Source organism: Sylvia atricapilla, chromosome 9 (genome assembly GCF_009819655.1).
Source record: "Sylvia atricapilla isolate bSylAtr1 chromosome 9, bSylAtr1.pri, whole genome shotgun sequence".
Classification (NCBI taxonomy): Eukaryota; Metazoa; Chordata; class Aves; order Passeriformes; family Sylviidae; genus Sylvia; species Sylvia atricapilla.
The window spans coordinates 16298860-16325179 of record NC_089148.1 but is presented as its reverse complement, the minus strand read 5'-3'; the positions used below and the strand labels follow the sequence as shown (position 1 = coordinate 16325179).

At 39.6% G+C, this 26320-nt stretch overlaps 1 protein-coding gene across 2 annotated transcripts in view; it reads left to right on the top strand.

Moving 5' to 3' along the window:
- The first annotated feature begins 10743 nt into the window (after positions 1-10743).
- ZZZ3 (zinc finger ZZ-type containing 3) overlaps positions 10744-26320 on the top strand; it is a 56595-nt gene continuing 41018 nt past the window's right edge. For both annotated transcript variants that reach the window (XM_066325078.1, XM_066325077.1), the window contains exon 1: positions 10744-10887. The gene's annotated coding sequence lies outside the window, so the exon portion shown is untranslated. The remainder of the gene's footprint in view (positions 10888-26320) is intronic.

The following is a 26320-nucleotide window of genomic DNA, read 5'->3' as shown; positions in this document are numbered from 1 at the left end:
TAGGCGGGGGGAGCTTTCCTACATGTTTTTCATTTATTTTATAAATACAAAAAACTTCTGAAGTAATGCTGATGTAAAGCTGCTCTCACATCCATACAATTATATTTTTGACTGTTTTCACTTAAGACAATGATGTTGACAGTTCTAGCTCTAAAGTAAGAAAATGCTGACATAACATTCCTCTGAATAACTTTATATGTAGTTTAAAAACATATTGGTTTGTAGGACTTCATGCTGTTCTAGTTTAAAAGCCACATATAACAGCCCTAGAGAAAATGTAAAACCATAAATATTCATAAATGTGATTTTATGTTAGTAGATAAAACAACTTGAAGCTAATATCATATTACCTCTGTAATGCATCAAGTGCTTACTACTGACTTGTCTGACTGATTCAGGTAAAGTTAACTTGCTTATGAACAGTCATTAGGAACTCACTGATGTTGGCCTGTGAACTACTGTCTGATTGAAAGTCTATTTAAAGTCCTTTTTATCTTTTTTGCTAAGGTTTTCTAGTTTTCTTTGATTTAAGGTTCTTTAACATACTAAAGCTAGAGAAAAATGGAGAATTTTCCCTACATTACATTCTAAATTGGAAATTTAGGAAATATTTCTTTGTTCCTGTTAAAGCACAGTACAGTGATCAAGTTTATGAATTTATTCAATGTTTTCATTAATAGTCGGGGTGGTAGAACAGCCTGGCCGTGTAAAATTTGCAAGGGAAAAATGGATTGAGTGTTCGGGACATCAGCTTGTCAGGGAATGAAGTAGTTCTGTGCTGAGTATCCTGGGTATTACCGCAGATCAGACTAAGAGTTAAAACCCAGTGATACCAAAACAAAACCTGTTCTGGGTAGTAGTAACAAAAGCATCAGATGTGAGGCACAGGAGGTAATTATTCTGCTCTACTTGGTGCTGTGCTTGTTGTAAGATATCATCTGTACTCTTCCCAATTTTGAATGCTATATGATGATAAATACAAATTGAAGTTATTTTGGGGAAAAGCAAAAAGACTCATTGTTGGAAAGAAGTCGTTTTCTCCCTAAAAAGAATGCTGAAAATGCAAGACTTCCAATGTGTAAATAATTGCTGGATAATACTGAACAATTTTTTTATGAGATAAGCAAAGATATTTGCTTCCGCTTTAGCAGTGGGGACTTGTGCTGGGTTTAGGAAGCTTATTTCAGAAATCTTGAAGTCTTCTAGTCAATCTTTTCTGCTGTGTGTCTGGGAATCCATAGTCAAACACAATCTGTGATGCACACAGATGAGTAAGGAGACACTTTATGGCAGCAGAGTTTGTGAAGTGCTTTTGTCACTGTGGAAAAAGGCATTTTCACACTGGAATTCTTTGTCATACTTAGAAAAAAAACAAACCCCTGAGTTTGCAGAGATAAACAGATGTGTTTTAAGACCGTTTCAAATAGATGACTGTCTTGTTTCTAGCCCTTTGAGAGCTCTGCAAGGGATATTATGTCACAGAAATGGAAGTAATCTTTTAAAGGAAGGCAGTGTGGGAAAGCTCCAGATGGATGGTTTGTGTATGCTGGAGGGAAGGCAATAATTCAGAGAATAGGTAAAGGAGAGGCCTTTACTGGGAAAAGCTGTCATGATTCGTAGCAAAGAAAGAATGCATCTTAGGAAGGGCCTGTGGAAATTATTTTTTTTCCATAAGCCTTTCACCAGACTATTTGGATTCTTTGTTCATTTGTTTCCAGTTGAGGAAACACAGCAGTGTGTTTGGGGGCCAGAGAAACTGTCACTTCAAGAAGGGAAAAATCCAGTGGGCTCCTTGTTGTAGGCCTGGGAATCTAGATATGAGCTGTTACAAGCCTGCAGTTCAGTCTGATAACTTTAATACTCTCTTCTGGGGAAAACTGTATGGTGGGTGTCAGGGACTTCACAGCTCGAAGCTTGATTTCTCCAAATTTCGGAAGGTTTTTTGGAAGCAATGTAACTAATTGTTCATCTGAACACCCAACATCGAGAAGACTGCTTCAGCTATTGTGTAACATAGCTGAACAGTATAATTGGAGGGAAAAAGAATAGCAGAAGAACTGCTGAATTACTCAGTAGTAAAATAAGGCAGTTGTGTATGTGTTTCAAAGGTGAGAGCTAAATAGTCTGTGAGAGCTAAAATTCAGTGATTTAAACTGAGGACTCCAGAAAGCTGTTTCTGCAAGTATCATCCAAGTAGGTCCTGTGTACAGGGATACATATGTACTTATGTATATTAATATAATTATATTAGATTTATGCATACATATTTATATACATACACTTGTATCTTATACATGTATATAGAAATGCACATAATCTACTTGTCCAGTATCTTAATTGAACTATGGCTAGAGGCACTGCAATAATTATTTTGGGGTTCATGCTGGAGTAGTGACTTCAAGTAGCTACATTTGATAAAGGTTGTTTTTTTAAATAGGGAAATGACACTCAGATTACTGTTGTAATGGGTGTTAGTCTTCCCATCAGTAATGGCCTGTTGCAAGATAAAAACACATAAATTGTTAAAAATGTGTTTGGCTATATTATGATGTGGATGAAGAGGTTTTCATTTGTGAAGCAAAAGTTCAATATGCCCACAGTTCAGTACTCCTGAACTTTTCTTACGAAATCTAATGTGAGTTGATGTGCTATGCTAATGTATTATTCAAGAATTCAGCTTCTCAGATTCAAAACTTACATAGTGACTGGGTTTTTCCAACACTATATAACCTACTTCTCCTAAAAGCAGAAGGCAAGGTGGCATTTATTTGTAATGATACTGCTAACATTTAACTTTTTTTTTTTTTGAGTATCCCATTATTTATAATGTAAGTTCATTTGGAAAAGCAAGCCTGGGATTTGTAAATTCTACTGAAAAACTTAGATATTATCTGCTTAAGTGCTTTCTTCATATTTGCCATACAACTGTTTTATACTGAACTAAGAAAATTCTGTTTCGTTTAATCCTTTTGAGTTCCCTGTATACATCTGGCTTAGTGCAGCCTAAGCAGTTTTCTCACTGAAAACCTTTCAGTCTTCATTTTGCCCAGGAAATGAGTAAAACAACTAGGCTTTCTCATTCTTCCTAACAGATGGCTTTTCTGGCTTCCCTCTGTACTTAAGCCATCCAGAGCTGACAGTTAATAGCAGGAAGCAAAATAAGACTTCTGGGTTTCTGAAGTGTTATGAGGAAAGACAAATCACTTTCAGTGTTAATTCAGAGAAATTAATCCAGTTACAAACAAATGTGGTTTCTATTAGCCTTCAAAAGCTTAGAAGATTAGAAAATAGCCTTGTTCAGTAAAATTTTAAAGTGCTATTGTCACTAACAATGAAAAGTGTAACTTGTTTTCTTGAATATGTTTGATTATATATTTATATATATCTGTTCAAAATAGATTACTTGTCTTCGGTTAAACGTTAGGCTAGCTTTAAGCTGTTCAACAAGGTGACAAGTCTGCTTCTCCATAGAAACCAGTGAACACTGGCCACACAGATAAAATATGCTTATAATACATCTAATGTTACATGTTTACTTACACTCAGAGTCATGGTTTTCACAGAAAGCTGAAATTATTTATTCTATTTCAAAACTTTTCTCTCTTTTAAATGTGTGTCAGCTCAGACATGCAGCTAGAAAAAGAAGGTAAAGAAGGTCCATTTATGAGAAACACATTACTGAAGTGTCCAGTAGGGTATCTGTGCCTGGACTGATAGTGGTACAACATGCAAAGTGACTTGATGGCAAGTTTCCACATAGGTTGTGCATGGGTGAGTGTAGGCTTTAAAAAAATGCAGTAGGAACTTGGTTACAAATAGAATGTTTATAAGATGAATAAGCAAGTAAATTAATTTTCTGAGTTGTTCAACACTGAATTGATTAACTAAAACTTCAAGTTCTGATTGTTGAATGGACATGAATGGACACAACTGACACTTGACTTGCTGATTTATGTGCAAGTATATATAAAATGAACCATCACTAAAAATGTAAAGCTGGCATAATAGAAATACACTGGATTTTTATGCAGCTTTGATATTCTTTTATGTAGTGCTAGTGAATCTTACAGCACTTTGCTTCCTATTCATTGGGAGCATGAGAGGTACAAAAATAAAGCAGTCATCATCCACAAAATATTTTCATAATACAAATCAAGTTGAGAAGATTTAATTTCCAGATATGTTCCTCCTTCCTCACTTGGAACTCACAAACAATTCATTATGCATTAAAAATTTTTACTAAGATCTGTTTTTGGAAAAACTTAGCATATGAGAAAGTAAATCTAAAAGTACTTTGTTGAGACGAATAAAGAGGGCAGAAGAGAGGAGGCATTTGATTCATAGGCGTAGGAAAAAGCTGAGAATAAAGTATCAGCTGCCAAAAGAGAAAAATAGCAATTTTTGTTTTATATCTCACAGGACACTTCCAAGAGCTTTTCATGTTCATTGTTCATTAATAGTTTTGCTCAGAAATGAATATTTTTCTAGGTGACTATTTATTTTCTGTCTGGTGTGTTTAATGTTAAATATGCTAAACATGTTAAACATTATAAAACAAGATGTCCTGGTTACCATGGGGATACACTGCTTTTCCCCCACCACCACTTCCCCTGGGTGTCTGTTAAAATGCCAAACCCAAATGAACATGCAGCGCTTGCTCACTGTGTGAATGCATGTTTGTTTCCACCACTGCACACACTGTCTCTTTAGCACCAGAAGTAAGGTTACTCTGAGATTTCCAGTTACAACAAAAGAAATGCACTCATGCATGCCAAAGTGCTAATGAACTGGCAGCTATTAATTCACTTAGACAGTATTTTCAATTAAGTGTTTCATGTAGTACCAAGGTTTACAATTTAACTGTAGAAGCCAGAAATAAAACATGTTTTAGCTGTGAACTCTCTGAGTGACCTGTCTTCTGAATAATTTTTAGTAAGGGAAATATGCTCTCTTTTACCTCATTTGCTTGTAGTATAATTAATTTGCTGTCCAACCAAGCAGGGTAGTGGAGATAATCTGTCTTTTGAACTTGATCAGTAGGAATCTGAGCTTCATATGCAACCTTACCTTTGCACACTCAAGTGCAGAGACGGCTCTTCCTGGGCTCTTTCTGTAGATGTTGAAAAAGATACAGGTAATAGAGGCAGTTTCTAGGCTTCTGCTCTGCTTTTAAGTTAAATCTGAAAAGTGTCTACTATCATTCTGGATTTGAGCCCTGAACAGGAATCTGTTCTTAAACTGTCAGTGATGCTGGTGTTCACTCCTATGTGATGGCAATTTGTCTGAAATTCTATTTAAATCTTTCATGTCCTGTATGAGAGGGCTCTAATCATAACCCAGGCTTGTTCTTGAAAAGCTTTTCTTTTGGGGAAAAAAAGGTGCCTAAAGGCTAGGCAGAAGTGTGCCAGGTATTTTTATTTATTTATTTTATTTAGACGCCTACATCTTAGTTGAAAACTGCTAATTTATGGTTTTCTGGTTTGCACTGAACATTCTACATGCTGTTCAGCTTTGAGTAACAATAGAGCCCTTTATTGTGGCGACCTGAGGGAATATGTAAGGTAGTCGAAACAGTAACAGGCATATTCTGTGACCTGATGCATCTTCATGTAGGTTATACATAATTCAAAATATTAATGCAGAGCCACTAATACCCAAGAGCGCTCCAAACGTGGAACAAAGGGATGTTTCTCAAGGAGAGAGGAAAGATAAAAAGGATTGTTAGGACAGTTGTTGATAACATCTGTAAGGGCTAAAACTCCCTGAAGAAGGTGATTCACTCAAAGTCTGTGCTGATGGGAACATTCCGGGAAGGCAAATGGAGGTGATGTGGGCTTCAGGGTTTTAGTAGCCTTAGGCAAAACCATGTGCCCATACGGGTCCAGCTCACCCTCTTATCCTCTCTAGTCAAAACTTCCCCAATTCACATCAGTGAAATGTCCCAGAACCTGGAATTCTCTGGATTGTTGTTTTCTTGAAGCCTGAGTCAAATTTCCTATGCTAGAATAATAACACACTCGAAGAAACTGCAATAAAGCAAAATCTAAAAAATGCAGTTTGTTGAAATAGGGTAGCATTATTTCCATTTTGAAATACAAAGATCCATTTTTGAGTAGTAAAAACTAAGGAGAATAATACATTCTGAAAAACAAATATCTTCCTTTTGGTGTGCAGCTTTTATGTTTAATAAGTTCCACTGTGGAATGTTTTTTTAATAATGTACTACAATCTACCTATCATTTAATATCGATCTGACTTTGAAGCCTCTGCTGAAATTAGAAAAAGCCATTTAGATAGGAATACCTCGTATGTGAAGAGTGTTTATACATGGTACTGAATATGGTAAATTAATGAATTTATTAAAAATAAATATCAGATTACCTCACTGCAGTTTCTTAGACCAATTTGGATTAGATTGTCTCTACTTAAAATAGACTTTAATTATTGCAGAAAATGCAAATAATAACTTCGAAAATTCATTTAACTTTTGTGATTGGTAACTTGCTTTTTCAACATGGAATATGACTAATTTCAGTAACTAAGGTCAAATCTGCGATAATCTGTGTGGGTTGTAAGACTCCTGAATGGTCTAATGTACTTTCCCTTTATCAGTTCTCTTTAATGAAGAGCTAAAACTTATTTCCCCCTACCCTGTTCCTACAAAAAAGAAAAAAAAAAAGGTATAAACCCCCGGCATTCTAAACTTCTGGCAGAAGTGGGTTTATTTTAGTAGATATTAGACCAGAAAGCTACATATAATTGTGTGAAATTTACAATTATCACATTTTTTTAATTATTTGTGTAGTGATATCTTAATACAATTTTGACATGCCATCTTCCATCCAACTATAAAGTCTTTGTCCGAGTGGTATTTGAAGTAGTAAAAATATTACTAAAAGCATGCATTTTGTTGTTATGGCACTAAATTGGTAATATTGTTAAATTCAATGAAAATTGTGCCAAAAAGCGAGAACAGTCTTGTGTAAACTGGCTACTGAAACCGCACCTAAATGCATCAGTAGAGTATGTCTTCAGGCAGAATAGTTCTTAAAGGTTAGACACAAGACAGAATTGTTTCTCTGAAGGATTTTGCTTCAGGTAAAACCCGTGAAAACATTTCACTGAGGGCAATTTAGCCTTTCTCATATTTATCCTTTATATATGGTAGCATTAATGGGAAAAAAATCAGAATGTAGGGGTCTTTAGGGAACAGAGCAGGCAGAACTGAGCAAAACAGGGGACCTATAACCATAATGAAGTGATTGTATAAGAATGTATAATGTATCCAAGCAGAAAATGGTTTTAACACTGTTAATTTTTTTTGTTTCCTTTTGTCTCAACAAAAGCTATCCTTTTATATCTTTATCTCTGTAAGTATCTACAAGAATGCAAATACTTTTTCTTCTGTTTCTTCAAATTGCCTACAGACAAAATTATTGAGGTGGGAAAGTGATTAATGCAGAGGTATCTAACTTGTGCTGAGCCAACTCTCATCTAGTGCAGGATGGTTTATTAGGTTTGGGCCATGGAAGTTGACCCAACAGAACCTAATCTGAATTTAGGAAAATTCTCACTGTCCAAGGCTTAACTGCACATCCACCTGAGTGATTCCGGACACACAGCCTGTCCAAGGTTTCCCTTGAGTCACATCAAATAAGTGTCTGGAGCTGAATTCACCTGTAATCTCCCTTGTCCTGCATGCCCTCTTGAAGAGCCATTGTAGATCCAGAGCTGTAGCCATGGATATAAGCCCCATTTAACCAGAGCTGGGGCATGAACCAGTAATAGCTTGTTAATGCTGTTTGGAGGGCATGGTGGAAAGAGAGCAGAGCAGCTGTCAGAACTAACCTAGATGTCCTTGGGATCAGCTTCTCAGTTGTGCTGAGTTCTAATGAATGAGCTTTGTTAATCTTTTGTCAGGAAAAAAAATCACATATTATTTGCTCTAATAACAGGAGAAGCAATTAAGCAATTTCATGGATTTTTAGATGGGTGGGAACAGGGATGTTGCAGGAGCTATGTCACAGCTTCATCAAAGTTGGAACATGTAGTGTTGGCAGTTCTTCATGCACAAACATGAGCTGAGCCATCCCACAAACATGGAGAGATTTCTGCTCTTGTGGAAAATGCTGCTTTGGGAGGGGCTGATCTAATTTTTCACTTATCCCATTGTAACTTGCTAAAAAGTTGTCATTTAACACCATTATTCCCTGATCAGAATAGGGCGTGATTCTGATGTGGTTTGGATTTTTTTTCCCACTACCAACACTGATGAAGCCCGAGAATTTCTTATTGCCTTATAAAGCAGTAATATGTAAGGATGCCCATAATAAATACAACTACCAGTTACTGGTATGAGACAGGTGCTGTAGCACAGAGGAAGCTGCAGCCACAAGAACGAGAGATGTGAGATAGTTTGGGTAGAGTATATGAGGAACAAGGGACACCAACTGAAAGTGAAAATGTGTTGGAGAAAGCAGTATAGTTGCTATGAGGCACTTGGAAATTATTTCAAAGCTGTTGTACGATACTGCAAGGAAGGGCTGCGGGATAGTACAAGTGGGTGAAAAAGATTCTGAACTGTGGGGATATGAGAGTAGATGCAGAGCCTCAGGCAGCTTCAAACAAAGCAGGTTTCTCCAGGTTTTAATGTAAATTCTCTTGGGTGGAGGTGTTAGTGACCGTGATCTCAGGCATTGCTACACATGGGCTGCTTTCTCTTCTTTGCATATTGTTAATTCTCCTCTGGAAGGTTAACAGAGCCAGACTACATAGTAGGTTCACAATGGCTGGAGTAAATCCAGGGAAAAGCAGGGAGCATGCAGAGGTGGGGCAAGAGCCTCAGGAGTATCCCATTCATTAGCAGGAACCATGACCTCAGATATCACACCATTAACAGTTGCTCTTTAACCTTCCATCACTAGGCATCACTCCTTCTTAGGCAAGATGGCAGAACCTAGTATTTAAATCCTGCTCTGTAAATTCCAGGCAAATCCTGGTGTAGGGTGTGGTTACAGTATAGTCAGACTGGTTTAATCCTATTGCCAAAAAGTTACTGCTGCTAAAGGAGGATTGCCTTGTTCCTCGCCTCTACTGGCAGCACTCCCTCCCCCATCTCGCATGCTGGCTCTCGTCAGCCCCATGGTGAGCCAATGCAATTTAATTTCTAGATGAAAACGAACACACCAGAAACAGGAACAGCTTCTTGGTGGTTTAGGAAATCCAGCTGGTTTGCTGTGTGTGTAGATGAGCAGACGCGTGGACAGTAGGAAAGACTGTGGGGCAGGCATGGGGGAAGTGCTGCCTCCTGTGCCAGCAGCCCCTGGATTCAGTCACTCAACTGATTCTGTTGCTCAACTGCATCTTTGCAGCGCCATGGGAATCTAAAAAAAACCCCACCATCAAAACACTCAATCGATTTTGCTCAGAAGCAGCTGAGCAGAACCCTCAGTTCTCCTGTGAAAGCACTAAGGCTTGTCTGCAATGCAATAATATCCTCAGCCATTGCAGCTGTTCAGCTAAGTGAGCATATTTCTAAATGGATTGCAAGGCACAGCGCTTTAGTGCACACAGGTGCTCCTGCAGTAATGAGAACACGGCTTGGGCACACACAGAACAGGGCTGCAGGAGAGCAGTGGCAAAGAATCAAGAGAAAATTTCCCTCTCTCTCTCTCTCTTGTGGGATTTCTGTTGTTTTGAATTTGATCACAGAAGACTTCCAAGTCAGCAAGATGTAGGGAAAAGTGAGAACTGCTTGGGAGAGTAGAAAAGCTGCTGAGGTTTTTCTGCAGACTTTGCAGAACGAATGTCTGTATGACTAGACTTGCAATTTGGGTAATGAGGGTTTTATTAAATGTGCTTTCTTTACAAGAGTATCGATCACTTGAATTATGGTACAGTCATTAACTACTTTCAAAAGGAACTGAAAATATTCTTCAATACTTAACTGTTACAGAGAAATGTTTTACCTAAGGATTTTCCAGCAATCTGGACATGTTAATTGTTATTAAGAAAAAGGTGTTTTGAATTCCCTTAGTATTTAACAGAAAACGTGAGTCTCTGTATTTCTTGTCTACACAAAACACTTCCAAATGCATTATAACTGTGGTGTTTCAGAAAAAAAAAAAAGAGAGAAGTTTAGGGATAGTCAGAGAGAGACAGTAATTCTGTTGTCTCTGTAGGAGTAGAGGTAAATTATATATTAGAGCAGGCTGCGGGCGGTAGGTAGTAGTAACTCTCGGTGATTGCACACGGGTGAGCTGAGAACCATACAGCACCACAGTAAGAAATTTGAAAGCTCAATCAGTTAATTTTTAGTCGTAATCCAGAGGGATGGAGCACCCCACGGAGCCTGTTCTCGCGACACCCCTTGAGCTAAACTGGGAGACGGCGCTGGAAATTGCTCAGGAGCCTCGAACCGAACAGCCCCGCTTTTGGGGTCACGAAACTGGCAAGTGGGGACAGGAGCCCCTCCAGCCAGCACGGCGCTGCCCCCGAGCCGCTCTCCCCGTTCCCGTTCCCGGCACAGCAGCCCTGGAGCGTTCCCGCGCTTCCGGCGCCTCGGCCGGGCCGCGCAGAGCCGCCCGCTCCCGCTGCTGCCGCCCGCGCGGGCGGAGCTGGCCCCGTCCCTCAGGGCGCCCCGCCAGACACCTGCCCGGCCGCGCCGCGCTCCCGGCCCCGCGCCGCCGCCGCGCTCCGCCGGCAGAGGGAGCTGCAGGGAGCGGGTCCCGCCGCAGCGCGGGGGGGAGGGGAAGGAAGCGGAAGGAGCCGCCGCCGCGCTGAGGGGAGCAGGCGCTGTGCGGAGCCGCCGCCTGGTGCGGGCGGCACGGAGGGAGCGAGCGGCGCGCGGGGGTGCGCGGCCCGGCCGCGCCGAGGAGCGGGAGCCAGGTGAGGGCCCGGCCCGGCCCCGGGGGAAAGGGGCTGGGGGGGGCCCGGGCGGTGCCGAGTTCGGAACCCGCGCGGGGAGGGGGAAGGAGGAGGAGGGAGCGAGCGGGGGAAGCCCCCACGTGACCAGCGCGTGCGGGGAGGAGGCGGCGGCTCGCGCGCCCCGTTCGAATCAGCTGGCCCGCGGTGGCGCCTCCCGCGCGTGCGCGGCGGCCCCGCCTCTCCCTGGCTTTACGTGTGCGCGCGCTCGGCGCGGCGGGTCCGGGGCACGTGCGCGGCGCCGCGGCCGCCATGTTGTGTCTGAGCCGCGCGCGGGCACTGTGCGCGCGCGCGGGCCGGGCCGCGGGAGGCGGGGGCAGGGGGCGGGCGGGGAAGGACGGCGGGAAGTCTCGCGAGGTCGCGCGGCCCCCGCGGGAGAGGGCCGGGTGCGGGATGGCGGCGGCGCTGGGCGCGCTGGGTAATGGTACCGGGCCGGGGGCGGGACCGGGACCCGCCGCCCCTCCCGCCGGGGAACGGGCGCTCGGGAGCGGGCGGGGCGCGCGCCCCGGGGAGCGCCGCTGGCTCCGCGCCGCCGCCTCCCCCCCCCCCAATCCCCCGCCCCGGTCCTGCCCCGCCTCACCTCACATCACCCCGTGCCTCCCCCGCGGCCGCTCCCCCCCTTCCCTCCCCCGCCTCGGGCTCTCCCCGTCCCGCCGCTTCCCCCGCGCCGCTCCGCCCCCGCCCGTGCGCCCGGGGCCCGCCGGGCGCCGATGCCCCGCAGAGCCCCTCAGGTTGTCCCCGCTGTGCCACCCCCGCTCCGGGTGTCCCCGGGTTCCCGGCGCTGCCCCGGCCGTGCGGCGCTCGTGGCTGCCGGCCCGTGTTCACACCCGGAGCTCCCGGGCCCTTCCTCGGCCACCCCGCGGCCCCCGGCGGTGTCCCGCTGGCTCGGCCTGCCCTGCACCCCTGGCCCGGGGCTGCTGCTCTCTGCCGGGTTTGTGCTGTGCTGCCCGAGCGGCGCCTGCCCCGCAGGGACGGCGGCGCTGATGGTTAGGGATGCAGGGGTCCAAAAGAGAGCTGTTTAACATCCCAAGTCTGCTCTCGATGGAGGCTATGAGATATCTTCCCGTCGCATCGCAAACTTGTAACATACAGTTCTGTTTTCTCTTGTATTTAGAAAAATTATTCCAGTCGTATCCAAGTGTCCCAGCTGAGCAATATTCCCTTTGTCTCCTAATCCTGGTCTCTTTTAAGGGAGAGCATATGGTTCTTCTTCCTCATGGTGTTTTGTGTTCTGTCCTTGCTATTATCCAGTAACGTTGGCGGTTTTTGCAGTCTTGGAGTATTTTACTAATGTGGTTCTAGGCTAACACATAACAGAGACTAAATTTTTATAAAGGAGTATGTTCTTGAGGCTTTGACGTTCTAGGTTATATTTTGTAGATATGTTTCCAGTTATTATTTTAAAAACTAATAATTTTTCCATGGTTGAACATATATTTGCATGTTTTCCATTGATATTGTCATTATGCTGTACTAATCACTATGTAGCGATTGTTTACTGAGGTTTTAAAGTGAAGCTCTACGTGTACCCTGTATTTTACATCAAATACTGACTTGTGCAGCCTTTTGAGAGCATGCTTTTCGGGTGTATTTCTAACCTGTGGTTAGATACTAGCTTCCCATCCTAGCTGCTCTAAGGACTGGTCATCTAGTAGGGACTGGTAGGTTTGGGATTAGAAAAATGATTCTTTACGTAAGCAAGTGTAGCTTTCTGGAAAAGAAGTTGACAAGGTACTGTTGTGGTTTGTTCTCAAGCATCTTTTAATCTTACTGTACAGTCTTTTGGATTAATAGTAGTAATAATTGCTTAATCAGAAGTGGAAAAAAGTGTAAGGGAAAAAAACCCACGATGTGTGTTAAACAGCAGGGGAGAAAAATTAATCTCTTTAAAGAGTATGTGGGAAAATGTTTAAAAAAATAACTATCAGGTGAAAATTGTCACTCAACTGAATAAATTTCCCATTACCTTAGAAGGGCTTAGCAGTTGAGTCAGCTTGACATGTGACTTCTAGCAAGTCATTAAGAACTTAACTTTGGTTTCAGGCTTTTTCCAGCACTGTCATGTTTATTCCATAAAAAAAATTCTATGCCTTGAATTTACAGGTTTGAATTCAAAGGCTTTTTGTGAAGGAGTGTTATGCAGTGCAACCGTGTGTGTCAGTAAGGAGCAGCAGTGAATGACCTTACACTGAAATACTGCTGATAATTTATGGTTTTGGTTGTTTAGTCTGTCATAGGTAGTTGTGGCAATTCTCAGTTGTACCATTGTTAACTGAAATGATTTTTCCTTTGCCTTGCATACTCCAAGTGTATAATTACAAAGTGAGAGGCTATTTTAAATAGCTTAGTTATTGAGGTGTTTAGTGATGGAGCTCAATTATATGTCTTGTCTCATAATTTTTAACATTTCTGGAAAAAGAGAAATAGCAAATAAGATTCTTTGGCTTGGTGTTATTATGGAGTTAATGTGCAAAAATAACTAGATCTTTATTTCACAGAATTTGGGAATGTGTCCTAATAAGAGCTTTTGTTCTACAGCTGAACAGCATGTGACTGCTCTGATGTTTATCAGTGTTTCTAACATACTTGTGTAGTGAGATTACACAGTGAGATATGCTGTCCATAGTCTCATACAGAATGGAGGATTTACACTCCCAGTGTTTCCAGGAGACTTGACGTTCTTGTGGGGTTTTGTTGGTTGGCTGGTTGGGGGTTTTTTTGGTCCATTTGTCAGTGTCTGGTTCTTCCAGATCATTTTAGGTACTTAGGTTGACTTCTGGTCAGTAGTAGTTGTGTGGTTGATACAAAGTGCAAAGACTTGTATTCTGCTTTCTTACCATCAGAGAAATAAGAAATGTGTTTCTTAATGTTCCTAAAAGTACTGGGGAAGCTGAAAGTGAAGTCTTTGCAGTCTACCCTGCTTCCAGTTGTGCTTTTTTTCTTGCTTAGTTTTTTATTTTCTTTTTATTCTTCTTTTAAAATACCTTTCACATTTCCAAACTCCTCTTCAAGATCTCTAGGGCTAATCTATTAAAGTTTGCTTTGTTTTGGTTTTCCCAAAGTGTGTGGGAACTGCTGATACAGGTCTCTCTGGTCATAAGGAACCAGATTTGCAAGAGAGAATTTATTCATCAAATATTTGGCACTTGCATCCATATATATAAATTGTACTCACTGTTCTAGAAATACAGTACTGTAGAACCTATTGTTCCCTTTCTCTCAGACTGATTTAAAACTGCTTGGATTATTCCAGACAGATATTCATAGACCTTGTCCTTAAAAACCTTGAGGAAGAAAAATTCTGCCACTTCTGTAGGCGGGAGTGAAGTTGCAGAAATTGAGAAACTTTCTCACTTATGTAGTAAGGTGGGTTTTTTGGGTTTTTTTTAGTTTCCAAATTAAGTGTTCTTCACTGGAAGTCAAGCTGCTGCTGCTAAGAATTTACTCCTGGTAAACTTTAACACTTAAGGGTATATTGTTCCAGTTCTAAGAACACTGTAAATATGGTTTGTAAAAACTGCTGTGGTTGTAGAGGAACCATCATGGTAGGTCCAGTTTTCTGAGAACTTCCTTCTGTTTGAGTAACTCTAAAAGACACTTCAGAAGTAAAGAGCTGAACATGAAATGGTGTGTTCTTATTGGACACTCGTGTTTCAAACAAAAAGACCTTTAAAAAGATTCTCTTTGGAAGTGCAGCTTTGTAATCAAAATACTTGGGGTTTGTAGTGTAGTAGCTTGGTAACTTACATGGTATATGTTGAAAATTTGAGTATTTGTTAACAGTTTGCATTTAATGACTTTTCCTTATACAGGCAATTGGTTGTGTTTTCCTTGCAAAAGCTTAGTAGTTTAACTTACAATAACTGTTCTTTGAAGTTACTTCAGTGTTTTGATGCTTATAATGAATTCAGTTAAACGTAGAAATACATAAAGCTCAGTGAATCCACTCCTGTGCCCTTTGGAAGCACAGTGGGATCATTCCCTCTGATGGCAGAGTTCCTCCTTGTGTTGCTCATTTCAGCAGCTCCATCACCCACGCCATAAAGTCTTACCTGAAACTGAATTTCACTATTTTTGCTTTGCATACAGCTGTCTGCTTTGTCTCTTGTTGCTTCTGAAAGAGTTGATTCTCCTTGTAGGAGAATCAAAACCTTGTTTTAGGTTGCTATTAGCTTCTCTCCAGTTTTTCTGGTCTTCTGAACCTCATCATAGGACATATGAACATGACATAGGAAAATGAATGTTGGCAAGATAGACAGTTTGATTGTCCAAGATTTTAAAGATGTATTTAGTAGTTCAAATTTAAATACAGTATTTAAGCACAAATATTTGTTTTGATTGGGTGTGCACACATGCTGACAAAGTATCAGTAAGAAGTGTAAAAGCTCACCTTCATATCTTAGTAGCAGAGAAGTGGGATTTTAATTATCTCTTGTCATGAGAAGTAGCTGGGTTTTTTTGCCTAAAAAGGATGATTCTAACTTCATTTAAAACATTTCAGTTCAAAAATTTGGAAGTCAGAGAGGAAAGGAGTGTTCCTGAGAGTTCACCTGGTGGTGCATAAATTATAACATCCTGCTTTTTGCTGATGTTTTAGTTTTATTAGCATACGTGTATACATGGGAGCTGAATTTTTCAGAGCTAGTGGTGCAGGGTTTTTTGTGTGAATTGAAGTATCACTACTTTAGGAAGGAAAAACAGGGATATAGCCCGAATTGCAAATTGTAGGAGCTATGCAACTGGGTTACTATGCCACACAGAAATGAATTAAAGAGGGAGGAGAGTGACAGAACCTCTTGTGTATGTTTGTGTTTGAAACATACTCACTCTGTGCAGTAGTGTTGAAGTTAGGAATGTTATCTCCAGCCAAGGAATCTAGAAACACCAAAGATAGATACTGTCAGAGAAGTTTTGCCATGCTGCTTAATTACTTATTTAATAAATGCTTTAAGAGCATTTCAGGTTGAATGCATGGGTGTGTCTTGTGCAGTTGTATTTTCTGAATTTATTCCTCTTTATTTTTTCGTTCTGTGGCCTGGGTGATAGAACAAAGCAGATTTACTAATTGCCTGACAGGACAAATCTGGGAGGGAATACAAGCATCCTTGTGGAATAGTCTTGGGCAAACTGGATGAATGACCTGAACTGTATGGGATGCAATTCAGTAAAGAGAAACACAAAACAGTAGCTTTGACTGGAAAGAATAAATTTGAGAAACACTTGGCTGGGCAACAGTTCTGTAAATAAGAAGCTGTATCACAAAATGAGCACAGTGGAGTGGTGAGAATTCTGTGAAAAACCATGAGTCTCTCTGGCGTTTATGAACAGGATGGTTGGAAGTTGCACTGCAGTGCTCAGTGTAAGGCCAGGATTAATGCAGAGTCTCTGTTCTTGTTACCCTGCTTCAAACAGACTTGCACCAGCTGAGAGTTTTTAGAGGAGAGTTGCAATAATGACCTTTAAGGAAGGACTGAAAGAATTGTTCTTGTTTACTCTTTAGCAGAGATGGGGAGACATAATAATAGGCTTCAAATATGGTAAAGTTTGTAACAGAAAACAGTGTCAGAAACTGTTCTCTCTAGGTGGGATACAAAATAATAGTCCTAAAGAGCACAAAAAGAGATTTTGATGTCTGGAAAAACTTTCCAGCTCCAGGAAAGATTATCTATCCAGGATAGATAATCACAGGGTTGTATATCTGAGGGAAGTAACGGGATATCTATTGCTGAAAGTGTCTAGAAAAGGCTAAATAAGCTCCTTTTAGAGGAGATTGAGGTGTAGTTTTCTGCCCTTGGCATAGCAAGTAAGATGACATTTTAGCATTAGATCTCTCCTAATTTTTTTATTTTTGTAGTATTACTGGTCATGGTTTAAAAGTAAAACAACAAAACAACATGGTGGAGAAAAAAATTAGTGATGTAACAGTTGTAAGATTTAGTAAAAAAAATTCTACCAAATATATTCATTACAGGGTTTTTATAAAGTATTTTTAAAGCCATCTGTAATGTCATATAGACAATAACTTTAATAGAGCCTTCATTGTAGATTTAATATCTTTGACTTCCCTTTAGGTGGTTTTTGTGATCCAAAAGAAAGAAACTGAGCTAGAGTCCAAGTCTTTCAGAAGACTTCATTCAAGAGAAGCAAAGCTCAGAAGATAAATTCTAATGAGCCAGGGAGTGAGGTGCAATGCAGGCTCTAAAACAGAGCACACCATGCAATTTCACCTCTGTAAAGCTGAGGTTACAGTTAATATCTGAGGCATGTATGTTGTGGGTTAGTCACCACTGATAAAGCCATAAGGTTCCTGAAGTGTTTGTTATATAAATATATTGTAATTTAATTAAAATTTAATTACAATTTAACGGTTTGTGTTCCATGTAATAGGAATAGATTTCAGTCTTTCATGCCCATTGCTATGTAATAGCAGTATAAATAAGCTTGAACAGAATTGTATCCTGTCTATTACATAAACCAGTTTTAGACAAAATTTCTCCTTTGGGACTCTTTTGGGGGATTTAAAAATACTTGATTAAACGGGAAGAGCTAACCTTGACATAAATGATTTAAAACTTTTAGAGTTAAAAGTACTGAAAATTTTAATAGAACTTTTTGAACTAAATTTAGTTTAATGCCTTATTCTGCATTTCTTTCTATTCAAAATCAACTGCCTACATGCCATGTGACCTTGTTCAAGCATTTCTGATTTTTGAAATTTGACAAAGCTGCCTCAGGGTTAAGGGCAAGTGAAGGATAGCCTTTGTGTCACAAATGTCTGTGCTCTGGAAAGGGTTAAAGTGAAACAAATGTCACATTCCCAACAATTTAAAAAAAGTGTAGAGGATTAACATAAAATGATGCTTTCAGTCTATTATAGCCTAATGGTAATTAGGCTTTTAGTACATTTTTCCATCTCACCAGTTATGTGGATTAAACTTACTGTGTACTTTGACTGCACAGGCTGTCAGCATTATCTTTGTTATAATTGTTGGGAAATTGTGACTAAACCATTGAGAAACAAAGCTTTGGTAACTAACAGGGCGCTGGGTTTAGATCCTGGTGTTGTGTTTGCTTATATACACCTGGAAGTCAATAAAAGAAGAATGTAAACACTGTTCCCCATATTAGATTGATGTTAGAAAAGGAATTTGTTCCCTTTCTCGAGTATTTTAAGTCTTCCAGGGATTTTCCTTCTATGTATGACTGCAGTACAGAGGCCTTTTTGTAGCCTGTTACAAAGGGATCATGGTATCTCGTGTAGTCAGGGGACAAGGGCTTAAGTGTTAGGCAGAGGCAGATGGACCTGTTCCCTGAGCTCCACCTGAGGACTGGAGCTGAGGTGCCGTTGCCTGGAAGAGGCTGCTTTAACCTGGAGTCTGGAGCAGCACGTCCTGCAGAGTTGACTGGAGTGGTGTAGAGGTGGTGGCTGATTAAAGATTTGGAGTAGAAAGCTGTTGACATTTCAACAGATGCTGTGGTTTGTTTGCCTCAGGTTATTTTCCTATTTCCAAGGTAAAAAAAAATTGGCAACTTCAAAAATTGTACCTTACTAATAATTTTAAAATCAGAACATGTTAGTACGTCTTTTCTACCCATTACCTTCTTTTATTTACTTGTGCTTTCTATGTCCCTGTCTCTAAAAGTCAGAGTGTAACTCGCAGCAAGTTTTACTGGTTAAGGATACATGGTTGCATTGCTTTTGTTGTTAACTAATCTGTCTAATTGCTGCTTGAAAAGATCTGAACAGTATTTCTGTGCCTTGCTATGCTGCCAGCACTGTTCATTGGGGATTTCCTTATAAGCTAGGCTTCAGAAAAGAAAAAGCTAACTAGATGTTCTCAGGTCTTCTCACTAGTCAACGTTTCTGATTTTGTTTGGTTCAGGTCTGTTTATCTATTTAGCCTTGGGAAAATAGGCAAAAGGAGAGGCCGGTATAGCTTATGTTTTGGGGGTTGTTTTTTTTTTGTTTGTCGTTGTGGAGTTTTTTGGGTGTCTGTTTGTTTGTTTTTGGGTTTTTTTGTTTTGTTTTGGTTTGGTTTTTTGTTTTTGTTTTTTTAACTAGTGTTTTATTTTCAGCAGAAGCATGATGTTTATTGCATCAGTTTTCTGGAAATTCTGCCATATTCAGCGCATTCTGAAAAAGGTAGAAAGACTGAAAAAAATCTTTATTCACAGTGTTATTGTAGAGGCTGCTATAGTGCAATTACTTTTCATATGTGCGTGGATAGTTTTAAATCCATCTATAGGGAAGTGGTTTCTGACAGAATGAAGTGGAGTTACATAATTTCTCTTAAGTGAGGTCAGGTGAGAATTTTTCTGGATCATGAGAATTCAGTGATCCTTTGTTAAGAGGATTCCTAAAATACTTCAGATGAAAAAGGTTCTTCACATATCTGTTACCTGACAGCCAGTGCTGAATAGGACAGTGAGAAACGTTCACTCCTTGTATGATGTCCTAGTGCAAATAAAACTTCCTGCACCTCTCCTATCCCAAAGTGAAGTCTGTCTTTTTCAGATTTTTTGACATGTATTTTGGAGGTCTGAACTGTTGAACCAAAGTGAATTTTGCAAATTGTTGAGAATCCTCCATTCTCATAAATGGATTGCCTTTATGGAGTACAATTTGCTGTCAAGACCATTCAGATTATACAAGTACACAGAAACAGATTTGTTGCTGTTAAGATCTTGATAGGCAGTCCTTTGTTGTTGTTCTGACTGCACCTCAAAAAACAAACAAACAAAAGCCTCACCCACACCAACAGTACAGGTAATAGATTTCTTCTTAATACAGATGAATTTCAGTTACATCTCTCATGATCTGAAAATATCTCTGGTTAATTCCAGCCCAGAAGCAGTTTTATTGGAAATTCACTGTTACTACATGGAGGGTTATTTTTTCCTTCGATCAGAATTCTGGATATAGAGAGGATGTTTTGCCTGTCTTTTGGGTTCTGAAGGTAAAGGCAGGCCAGTCACTGTCATTTTATCCCTTGTGACTCATGTCTCATTGATTTTCCACTTGAGAGGCAACTCTGGTGATCAGACCTTTGTGTCCTGCTTTCAGGGTGTATCTCGTAATTGAATTAGTTGCAGTTAGATCAGTTACCCTTTTAAAACACTTCTTAGATTGTTGTATGTCTGTTTTCACTTGGTCAAAGAAATTCCCTCAAAGAAACCATCCCGAAAGGTCAGGAGACTCTCAGTGAGAAATAGGAGAGCTCTGGAGAAGCTTACTGTGTAATATTCTTGGTACCACTTTCAGTTTTGATTCATGTGTCACTGCAGCTTTGTTATATGACTTGGACCAAATAATCATGTGGACGTTTCTTCTCCTGCTGTCTGTTCTGTCAGCAGGCCTGATTTGCAGACGTGGCATGAGCTCCAATTTAAGTTCTGTTTGTTTCTCTTCCTTTAAACGTGCCCTTCTTTTGTGTGGGCTGTAGTGTGGCTTCCCTGGTTGGTTCACTCCTGCAACTGCCCTGAAACAAAAGTTTGCTTTTCTAATACTTAGAATTAGCTTCTGTTGAAGTGTGGACAATTGTTGCTTTTTTGACCTTCACTGACCATATTTCCATGATGTCAAGAAGAGCCCAGGGGTTTGAATCAGTAACAAAAAAGAATACAGAAAGTTTGCAGGGTTTTTTTTTCTCAGATGCCTCTTTTTGTGCGTCAGATTCTGTTAGTGAAGACTTACATCAGCTGGATTTCAGTTAAGTTTTAAATAGAATTTTAACAGATTTATATTAAAGTGAACATTTATCAGCATGAAAATGTAAATATATAAAACATGATGCTCTGACCTTTTCTGTGTGGAAACAGACATGAAGAGTGTTTCCCCAGCATTCACAATTCCAGAATGATACAGGTTATAGCTGGGCAGTACAGATTGATGGAAACAATAACCTGCTGGAATTAGTTCCTGTGCAGAAGTTAGAAAATGTTTTTATCCTCAGCATGGAAGTTTAGAGTTCCAAGATGAGAGGAGTACCTGTGCTACTTAGGCTTACATAGCATAAGGGAGGGCGTGAGAGAAGGGCTTCACATTACAGCAAACCTGATCCAAGGACTGTCTGTCACCAAAATGCAAAGTTGTGGGCCCTGTTTTCCACTGGCTCCTGTGCTCATTTCACCATTACAGTGAGCCTGTCTAGGAAGCTAAACTAGAAGAAAAATGACTCTTTTGTAAGGACTTGTGTTTTCCAAATCAGCTCCCTGTGAGATCGGATTAAATACAAAAGCAAATGCTGGGAAAAATAGGAATGATGTGCCTGAGAGTTACAGGGGAGTGGGGTTGCTCCTTTTTGTAGATTAAATTACTTAACAGTAAATGAAACCTCACCTGGGAAGTCTTGTTGCAGAATTAAAGAGAGAATGATTGAAGGCTCACCAGCAACCTGTGAATCCACCTTGTTGATAAAGGAGTGGGAGTGTAGATGGGTGTGGTTTTGATTGTTGTGATAGGAAGGTGAAGGGAAAGTGGTGTCTCAACACTAAAGAAGGAAATGCTCTTTTGGGAAGTATCTAAATAGTTGTAATCGAGCAGGGGCAGAGAAAGGACCATTGCAGTAGTTTAGATGCAAAATTGTGAGGTCCTTAAGAGAGTTTCCCACTTGGAGTGACAGTGAAAACCTTAGGATATCAGGTCAGATGCTGAAAGAGGGCTCAGTCTCTAAAAAAGCTGTTTGCTGTCTTTGTAATCTTCATTGTCAATGAATGGGTAACCTTTGACATAGCCCCTGGACTCACTAATATATTTTTAATTATGACTGTTACCTCACACATGGATTTACATTTTTATTTCCATAGTGGCTGTTTAAATACACATACATGGCAGAGTTGCTCCTTTCTTATCACTTAGAGCCAATTAAAAAATGTTTTAATGTTTTCCTCAGTTGAGCAAGGATAATCCAAACTGTGTGCATGCAGAACTCAGAAAGAAAGCAGCACCCACTTTAGCTGGTGATTTAAGAGGGGCATTTTAAGCCAAAATAGGCAGATGGTCATTTCAATTTTGATAAATCCTGATAGTGATATTTCAGTAAAATTATTACAGTGATTGCAGGAAAAACACCCTCCTCTAGTCTAGTGATGATACAAATCTGATGACTCTTTATTTCACCACTGCCTTGAGTGAGAAGAATTCACAAAACTGAGCAAATGGGTATAAAAATAGAAACTCATTGTTAGGAATATGAAGTAATGCATAAGAATAAAAGAACTTTATGCAAAAAAGCCCAACCCTGACTTGAAATTAGCTATTAGTGCTCAGGAAAGTCTTCTGATAGACATTTCTGTAAAGCCATCAACTCAGTTTTCACTAGGTGTCAAAAAAAGTAAATAGAGTTGAGTATTAATAGAAAGGGGTCATGGCTTAAAATATTAACTATTCTGCAGTAAAAATCCATGACATACATAGGCCATGCTTCGAATATGATTATCCCACACTGATCTGTCTGCTAGACTTAGTACAGAAAAGGGCAATAAGAATAATCAAAATTTGGGATGGCTTCTTTATGCAGAACAGGAAGGAGATAAACTAGATAAAGTAACCATTAATTCTAGGATCTTATGGCAAAGGTATGTCCTCACAGACTGTGAAACTTAATTTTTAAAGCTAGAAGAGTTTTATGTAGGGTTTTTTTTTTTTACCTACTGTTATCAAGGAAGGAATGTTTAATTGTTTATTGCCCTAGGAGAGATAACATGTCACTGAGTTATGAGGACTTCGTGTGTTCAAGATACAGCAAAGGCTGCCTAGGAGATATATTCTTATTGTATTTATTTTTCTTCTTTTATGGCTACAGCATTGTGCTGTGAGTAATGCAGTTGCTCACAGCTGAATAATTTTGTACTTTTTTACAGAAACTTTAGATGTTCTTCAAGATAACTGGCAATCAGGGTTGGGGTTTTTCTTTTGTAATATTTTTTTTAAAGGTTAAGCAGTTTTATGGATGGTACATAAACTACATTGGTCAAGTTAATCCTTAATATTTCATGTCAGCTCTTCAGAGGTACTAAGTAAGGAATAAGTACAGTACTTGTTTTGCTATAGTGCTTTAAATTCCTTAGAATACTTCATAAAACCTGTGCCTTAGAAAGAGCCAGTAAGGCTTTTTTAGGACATCACTGGCAAACTGTAAGTGATTTATTATTAAAAAGAACCATGTAGAGAGTCTTCTGCTTGATATCTTTATAAATGTAAATGTGCAAAAGTGAACCATTATGATTTCTGACTTTGTAACTGCTTTTATTGCTTATTTTCAAATTCATACTCTAAAGACTCTAAACTGTATCTGTGGCATATTCAGAAAGCTACTGGTCATACTGGTTTTGGTCTTGTAAGACAAACGTTTGGAGTAAATATGTCTCTGTAGCTGAATATTTCAGAGGGATAAAGTAGGAAAGAAGTCAATTTTATATTGTATTTGTGTGAGTCGATGTCTAAGACCATAGTAAATAATGTAACGGTTTAGTCTAAGCTTTATCTAATTTCTCCAAATGAGAAGTTTCTAAACGTGTTGTCATTTGATACAGTATGTGAGCAATCCTGGTGTGCAGCTCAGAGACAAAGCAGGAACTTAACTGCAAGTGCAGGTTTTTTACTGCTGTGAAGGGTTGGCCATTTAGGGAAGTGTCTGAACCCTGGCAATCTGCTTGTGTTTGCTCAGGATAGGTATGGAAACTACATAATTCACACTCTCTGACCCACCTTCTGGCAGCTTCTTTCTTCTTCCTGAATCTGTGGTAAAATGTGCTGAAGGTACATTTTTTTTTTCTCTTTTTCCCCCCCCCCTTTTTTCTTGTGCTTTGAGAAATTCTGTAGTGGCTGAACCTGGAACTTAAAGAGCCTTTTAATGTTTCTTCAGTCCTTTAACCTGATGTTACAGGGTGATTGCAGGGAATGGTAAAATGAGATTCTCTTTTTTATTTATGGAAATAGATACTATTGAGACTTTCAGATACCATAACCAGACATATATATTTTTATATAAAAGGTTAAATGTTCTAATTGCTATTCTACTAAAATGTGGTCAGTTTGCCCTAAAATATTAAATACTCCCATAGTCATGAATCTTACTGTCTTGAAACAAAAGAGGAAAGTCAAATCTGTGAAAAAATGTTTCAGAAAACTAAAATGAGGAAAGGCAGGATGCTGTTTGAGGCCTTGAAGTTTCATGTGTTTTATTAGCGTAGATGCAACTACAAACGTACATCTTTTTTTACTAGAGCTGAGTGTATGTATTTGCAACATCTATGACATTACAGTTGCAAAGGCATGCTTTATGCATGTTGTAGCTTTCTGTCATCAATAATACCATGAGGCTTTTTTTTAAATCATCTCTGAGAAAGTGTATCTTAGGCAAAGCCAGAAAAACTGAAGTAGAAGGGGGAGCTCTGAGTAAAACACAAAAAATTTATTCTGCCAATTAAAAAAGTTAAAGCAATAAAGAAAAAAAGCCAATTGAAGGCAGAATGGAGAAAGAGTTAAAATTAAGTTGTAGTGAGAGTTGCATTGGGTATCTAACCTTGCCTTTTCTTTTTTCCCAGGTCTTTTTACACATTCGTAAAAATGAGAATACAGGATTCTCTTTTTACAAAAACCATCAGTGGGGTAGCTTGAATGCTAAAAATTTATGGGAGCTCAAGGGAAGACAAGGAAAGTTCATGGAAGAAAAATTCACTGAAGTTTAGAAAATAAATAGAAATCACATATGACTTAGGAGGACTCTGAGCTAAAAATATTTGGGAGCTATAATGGTATTATATACAGAGCTCTTGCCTCACCATCTGCTTATCACGGCTGTTGGAGACAGAGCACTGACTGCAGAGACGTGTGGCTTTACTCTGTGTGAGAAAAGAGGCTTGAAGTTAATAATGTTGAGCATAATTGATTTGCATTTAAATTTAATGAGGAAGAAGTTTTGGAAGTGAATAGTCAATTAACATGCAAAGGGAATCAAGTGTCTCTGTGCATAGGTGACAGATCTGCTCATGTGCTTAGGCAGTAATAAGTATGTCCCTTTTGCTCTGTAAATGTAGTGCTGCATCTCTATATCAGGAGAGATCTTTACGAAGTCCTTGATAAAGCATTCAGCCGCTGGGACAGGGTAATAGAATCAGAATAAATTTTTCACTTCATAGGCAGTCTTTCATTTTATACTTGAACAGTGAGCATAGTTTTGAAAGTAAATTTTCTCAGGTACTTGCAAGAAATCATAAACTGAGTGTTGCAAAACAAAACTCCAAAGAACAATAAATTCAAAGCAGAATATCTGGGTATTCCTTATATCACAAAGTTGAATAAAGGAATCTGAAAGAAAAGCATGTGTAGGGTAAACTGTAGTTGTATTTCAGCAGTGTGTTGACAGGTTAATGGTAGGTTTAGAGTAACAGTGTAAAGTCTCAGAAATGCTTTGAAATGCATTTTAGATCTATCAAATATGTATATTTAGCACGTTAATAAGATAGCTGGAGAAGAAACAGCTGATGCGTAGTGGTACTGTATGAAAAGTTGTACTCTCCTGGCTTAGTCTTTCAAGGGAATAAATTTGTGCCTTTGAAAGACCAAGAAAGTGGGAATGAGACTACTTTGAACTTTTACTGTGCAAGGGCTGTAGGAACTAGAAAACCTATGAGTAAGCCTGCATCTAAATGAAAAATGAAAGTGGAGTAAGCCTAAAGGTTCTTTGCCAGTGGTCACAGGAACAGCCAAAACCTGTAGGAAAAGAACGAACAACTCCCTGCATTCTTACAGGGCAGTTACATTGGCAATTAATTAAATTTAATGCCAAAGTCTTCAAATGAAAAAAATATTCATACTGAGAAAATAAGAGTAACTAAAAGGCTGAAATTTTAAATGTAAATGTAGGCTAGACAGAATTTCTTTTGTATTTCCAGTTGGTACTGTAAGCATAGGCCAGACAGAACACAGAAATTGTGGGAAATAAAAAGCAGCATATTGTTTATCAGTGAATGTGCTGGCCTGCAAAGACCTTCTGAGCACAGCAAGAGAGGAAAGCAGAATGGCAATCAAGGAAAACAAAATTACATGTGATGTGGTCATAGTTCTATTTGAATTATATATATTAGACTAGAAAAGTAAATTAGGCTACCAATGTACTATTAAATCAAGGAAATTATGGCCAGTGATCCTATCTGAAAGTAGTTGGATAAGAACAGTAGCAGCTAGAAGAAGATAATGTACTAGTTGAACTGGGAGTAGTCGTACAATAAAGTTGGTGTATTTTTAAAATAAAGGCTTCTATTAGCAGTAGATGTGCTGTGATTAAAAGGAGGGGCTACATGATAGTGTTCTTATTGCAGGTTTTGTTTCCTGTGCCTGAAAGCAGAACAGCAGCAAAACAGAAAGCAGCTGCTCACTGGCCCTTTAGGAACT